This window comes from Centroberyx gerrardi, chromosome 24 (genome assembly GCF_048128805.1).
Source record: "Centroberyx gerrardi isolate f3 chromosome 24, fCenGer3.hap1.cur.20231027, whole genome shotgun sequence".
Lineage (NCBI taxonomy): Eukaryota > Metazoa > Chordata > Actinopteri > Beryciformes > Berycidae > Centroberyx > Centroberyx gerrardi.
Window position 1 is genome coordinate 13789166 of NC_136020.1, and position 6340 is coordinate 13795505.

At 43.8% G+C, this 6340-nt stretch overlaps 1 pseudogene across 1 annotated transcript; it reads left to right on the top strand.

Annotated features, from left to right (window-relative positions):
• Positions 1 to 769: 769 nt before the first annotated feature.
• LOC139908108 (uncharacterized) lies at positions 770 to 5620 on the top strand (annotated as a pseudogene). Its single transcript, XR_013504094.1, has 3 exons — positions 770 to 783; positions 1185 to 1749; positions 4141 to 5620. The product of XR_013504094.1 is annotated as an uncharacterized LOC139908108 (transcript).
• Positions 5621 to 6340: the final 720 nt, after the last annotated feature.

Below are 6340 nucleotides of genomic sequence, written 5' to 3' on the forward strand. Positions count from 1 at the left end.
CCTCAGTTGTGGGGTCTGTGTCTATTTGTTCCCTGGTTGCGCTCTCCTGATTCCTGGCATCTAGTGCTTTCTCTAGCTCCAACCTCTGGTCGTTAGCTTTTAATAACTGAGGAGCGAGAGAGACAGAGAGAGAGAGAGAGAGAGAGAGAGAGAGAGAGAGAGAGAGACTGTATTGATCAAATATAAGGAAACACACACAAACACATACACTGTAGTCTCCTACAGCGTTCTCCAGCATATTCATTTCAAGAATCAGAATACAGTGTACATGCCAATCCACATGCATGTAAATGCACAAACACACACACATATGTGCATATAAAAGCAGGCCAATCTGTAGCCAGTTTTAATATCAAATATAGTCCAAGTTCAGGTGTCTATTGAAATTCTGTTTTGGTGCCGTGATTTTCCAAACCAAGAGAAAATAACACAATTCACATAAATGAACACACGTAAACAACATGAAAGTATAATAGAAAGAAGTCTAGAATTAGTCCGCCAGTGCCAATGGGGGTGTAAAAGGTTGTATTTGTGTATTGTTTAGGAATGTCATTGAAGTCTATATTTGCTAGCTCAGGTTTCACTATTTCAAAGTTTTTGGTCTGACCCAGAGCTGTCTATATAAAAGTTATGACATTAATGAAATATGTTTCAATATCTGCCCACATCCCGCCCTCTTTCTCTCTCTCCTTTCCTCCCCCTCTCCCGTTTCTCTTTCTTCCCCCCTCCCTCCCATAATCTCTGTCTGTATCTCTTTCGTTTTTTAACAATGCTGCTGATATGGTATTTAGCATTACGCAACACAGTGGCGCCCCTCCCATCCTCTCTAACTCAGGACCCTCCCTCTCTCTCTCTCTCTCTCTCTCTCTCTTCCTCCCTCCCTCTCTCGGTCCTGATATTAATGACACAGCTATCTGAGGCAACGGCAGTTCCCCTGCGCTCTCTCCCTCCTGCAGGCTGCACTCATACACATACACACTTTTCAACCAACTGCATATTGGACACATTCACACACACTCTTTTACTCACAGACAATCTGCAGCTGCGGGCACACACACACTCACTCACACACTACTCTAGGCACACACACACTCTTTGAGTACCTTTCAGAGGCAGTTGCAACTCAGTTCTTCTTTACACACCTCACAGGAAAAGAGGACCATTGTGCTTTGCATTTGTGCCAGTCTCCTGCTCACAGTTACTGTGGTCCCGTACACCGACCAGGCAGCGGACTTCCCTGTGAACCCACACCAGAGATGGGACGCTAAAGGACCCTACACTGAATCTGGCACCCCCACCTCCTGCCCCATGAAGCTGAGACCCTCTGGCCAGTGCGGGGGCTCCGGGGCCGAGCCAGAGGAGGGCGAGGACTGCCCCTACCAGCTCACCCTGCCTCCCCTCACCATCCAGCTGCCCAAGCAGTTCAGGCTGCTGGAGAAGACAATGAAGGAGCTGCAGAACCTGAAGGAGACGGTCAACAAGCTCAAGAGCGGATGCCTGGAGTGCCGCGGGGGACGGGGCACCGGAGCGTTCGGACAGCAGCAAGCTGACCAGGGACAGACACAGGTCCAGAGGGACAGCAGGGAGATGGTGGACCAGGACCTGGGACAGGAGCTGCAAGGCGGGTCCAGCCGAGAGGAAAGGGGAGATGGGATGGACACTGGAGCCGCAGAGGCTGGTCCTGGACCGGGACAAGGTTCTATTATGGGGAAAATTCCACCGAGCCCGAGCACTATGCAGGAGATGCAAGTAAGAGGCACAGCTCAGCAACATTTGAAGGAAGGCAATTCAGACACTCTCAGAGAAACGGCACTCCTCTGTTGCCTGTTTCTCCCTCTCCTCTCTTTTCTTCACTCTCCTTCACACTCTCCTTTACTCCTCTGCTCTCGCCCTAACTTTCCCTCTCTCTCCCTGTCTCTGCGTCTCTCTCTTCACTCCTCCTTCCTGGCGTCTCTCTCTCTCTCCTTCTGTGTCTCTCTTCCTCTTGAGGTCATGCTCTTGAGCGTTCATTCCAGCGTAAAACAACTAACTCTCATTATCTCTTGCCAACAACACAAGATGTTGCAATGTAGGCGGCTTTCCTAACATTAGTCACGGATGGTACACAGGGTCAGAAACACTTGTCTTTGTACATCAATCTGTCATGTTGAGCTCAAGAACCAGCAAATTATTCCACCGCAAGTTAAGAAACCGAGCCTGACGGTGTCTGTGAGTCCAAAAGAAACAGAAGTAGAAGTCTGAGGTGTTGTTACCAAGGAAATAGTCAAAAATCAGATAAGACCTCTCCAGTTCTACTACATGGGTGTGAACCATTTTGTAATTGCTGTGTAAATAATGTTTACCAGACAAAATAGGCTATAAGTATATATATATCAAATACGATCCAAATAGTATCCACACTACTATCCACAAATGCATATTTAGATATGGGTTGTGGTGATGGATCACTGGCAACTAGTGATGCGTGGGTCAATCCAAAACCCACGGGTCCCGCAGGTTTGAAAAAAACCTGACCCGCGCAAAGCTACTGGCAACCAAACATCAACAGCTAGTCACACGTGCAAGGTTTTAGAAACCAGAGGCAAGGCTCATTAAGCTACAGACCACAGTTCAAATAAACAATGTTTATACTCTTTGGACTGTTTGGAAAAGGCATCTGAGGACAAACCCCTTTTCTAAGAAGCGGCATCAACCGTTTTCTGTTATAACATCTAACAGATTCTAAATTCTAATAGATTCTAAGTTCTTTCTTCCTCTTATCCCATCTATTGAGTGTTCCAAGTTTTAAAAATACAATACTTGAATAACATGCAGCCGATGAAACACAGACACACAGTACACAGACATTTTGAGCCAATGTGCATAGGCATTTAAACCAACAGCTAGAACAAATAGTATTTTTGGCAAGATGCTTTTGTTCCTTACAGCTCACTATGTTATCAACATTGATTTCACCCCCTTTGCCAATTCCCATCCCTGCTGCAAGCAATGATCTCCATTTCCACTGCTACAAAACTTATTGGAGCCTTAAGGTGAAAGGAATAGCAATAAATGTTACTGTTCAGCTACATTACCTCAATGATAAACACAATTAGACCCCTACATTGTCAGGAACTGCTTGTCTGCAATGTGGAAACACACAACCTCCTAAAGGTAGGGTGCTGCTGTCTGATGAGCTTGTTTCCATCAAAACTAACACCGAAATTCCATTTAGGGTTTTATGATGGGGAACACGCCATACTATCAAAAAAAAAAAAAAAAAGGCAAAACTTCCTGCCATTTGTATGTAGGGCTAGAGAGGCTCAAATGCCGGATAGGTAGAAAAGCGTGGAGTTCAATTAGGCCCGTCAAGACGTTATACCGTAGGCAGTCTTGCATGCTGACATTCTTTCTACACTTTGTTTTAGTGCAGTGCCAGTACCATAGCTGGATTCCAATTTTACCTCCTTTCTCTATTCTCCTCCATGCTCCTGTAAGGATGAGTTCTATCTGGGAAATGACCATGTCCACTTGCTAACCAAGTCATGAGATATATTATAACCTCGCACTCAAAAACCTCTTTCTTATTGCCCTGCTCTCCCCCTGCATCTACTCTTCCTTTCTTCTCCTCCCCTGTAGGAATAAATAAATTCTGTCTGGGTAACAACTGTATCCACTTGCTAATCAAGTCCAAGGATATGGTCCATTTTTATAATCTCTCCCACTCCCCCCCCCCCAATGAGTTCCTACGCTACCGGCTTTTTGTGTGCGTGTGTGTGTGTGATGAAATATTCATAGAGGACAGTGAGGTTTTATGGTCCCTCCCTTGAGAAAGGTTTAACTTTGCTATATTTCATTGAATGGAAGTTAGCACCAGGAGGGAATTCAGTAAATGAGAAATTTATGCAAATCAGATATTTTTATTCTCTCTCGTTTTAGGAAGTAGCTCTAATCTTTACTCAAGCATTTCTAAAACAGCAACATTTTCTCTGTTCGGGATGTCTTGTCTAATGTGCATCAATATGGGTGAATACTTTGATATGACAAAAGATTGAAGATTTCAGCACTGAAGTGTAGCCAACATTTGTGTGCTGCCACAGCAGGCCGAGTTAGACAACTACACCTGATATATTGATATAATTGTGATGATTATCATTGCAGTGGGACCGTCGGGAACGCCATCAGTTTCAACAGGCACTTCAACCACGACCAGAAGTTCTTCACCACGCCTGACCGCGACAATGATATGTACCCCTCCGGAAACTGCGGCGCCTACTACAGTTCTGGCTGGTGGTTTGATGCCTGCATGTCCGCCAACCTCAATGGGAAGTACTATCACAAGAGGTACAAGGGAGTGAGGAATGGGATCTTCTGGGGCACCTGGCACAACATGTCGACAGAGTACTACCCTACCAACTACAGGCAGGCCTTCAAGACAGTCAAGATGATGATAAGGCCCAAGAACTACGCTCCTTAAGAGGACAGGAAGAAACACATGATTAGACATGGACAGATGGACAGACAGACAGATAGATGGACAGAAAAAAACACAGACACACAAACACAGACAGACAGACAGAGATGGAAGTACAGGTGGGCATAGGCATGCATACACATGCACATAGTCATGCAAGTGCACATACACACACACACACATACATGTACTCACACTGAAAAAGACTATAAGCCCCAAAGACAGTTTGAATGCAGTAATAATAAAAACAATTGTGAAAAAAATCAACAGAGATATTACTTCTTCCACTGTAGTTAAGTGTGGCCTTCAAAATGTTGGATTAAAATGATGATAATAAAGGACCATGGACTATGGATAATGATGGACTAATAAAAAACCACACACGCTGTGTAAAGGCCAACCTCCTTCAAGGGCCATGATATTACACAGAAGGTTACAATGAGAGATTTTCCACTATTTCTCTGACATTTCTGCACTTTCTGTCCCACTGCCTCCTGCTATATAAGCTCCTGAGACAACTGAGAGACAGTACAGCACGCAGTAGCACTAAAATCTAATGAGCTATCATTTTCTCCGCTCTAACAATACAAAACATCCCAGTATCAAGATGCAGCCTAAAATGGATATCTATTGGGTCTTGCCAAGTACATTCTGTGTTACTGATGGAACAGACACATGGTTTGGAAAATTCAGCCATGGAGCTAGCACTGCTGGAAGTGAAAACTACGCTGTTCAAACAGTTTTCCACCTATAGCTCGGAGTAAACTGAACTACTGCACATCTCACAATGTCACCCACCAGTTTCCAGATGTAAAAAAAACATGATCCCTGACACATCACTTGTACAATACTGCTGCCTAATGTTAGAAAATTGTATAGCATCAGTTAATCCATCTATACACACTGTGAATGGGAAAGATGGGAAGGAAAGGTTTCAGCTAAAGGACATGTACAGTATTTATTTTATTTTGTGGGGAAGGTTGGTTTTATATAACTAATATATGGGCTCATACAATGACTAATGATGATTATTGACATTTGAGGTATTTCAGCAATGATAAAGAATGTGTAGTATTGGGACCCTTCATGGGTAATTATGTGTGTACATTTAGAGCTTTGTGTGTGTACATGATTGAGCTTTTCTTTCATTCATCTTCAACTATTCCAAAAAAGATGCACTTACTTTTTATATCAAAACATGAATAAAGCTCCAACTACATGGCTGTGTACATTGCTGTTTCCGATCCCCTTTCCACATCTTATTATAGTGGATGCACCGATATATCAGCAGACCATCGGTATTAAAAAGCAATATTGGTAATGGTCCAATATTATTTTTACTCAAGTTCAAGTTCCTGACAAGTTTATTAATCCCTACGGGCAATTGCATATGACAGCTCGCAGCATTGACTAAAAAAAAAAAAAAGGGGGGGTGGGGGGGGGGGGGGCGGGCAGCTCTGTGTGACCCCCTAGCTCTGTTAATAAATAACAATAGATAAATAGATGTAGGCTAATGCACACAAAAAAAAGTGCTATAAGCCATTGAGCAGCCGGACGACAGCAGGTAAGGCATACCGACGCCCTGATGGCAACAGTGAAAATTCACATGCCAAGATGTGCTCTGAAAGAACATTGGACAGATGAGTCAGCACACCTACTATGGCTAGACACAGAATGACCATGAAAGGACCTACCACATATTGATGAAACAATCAAAACCCATCCATGTTTTAAAAGCCCATCAATCAGCACAACCCAAATAAGATTTTCAGATTATCCCCCTCCCCCTCACCTCTAACTCCACTCTGGCACAATCCAGTGTTCAAGATGAATAACAAACGGATCTCATTTCCGATCTGGAAACATAATGGAATAACCCATCTCAAT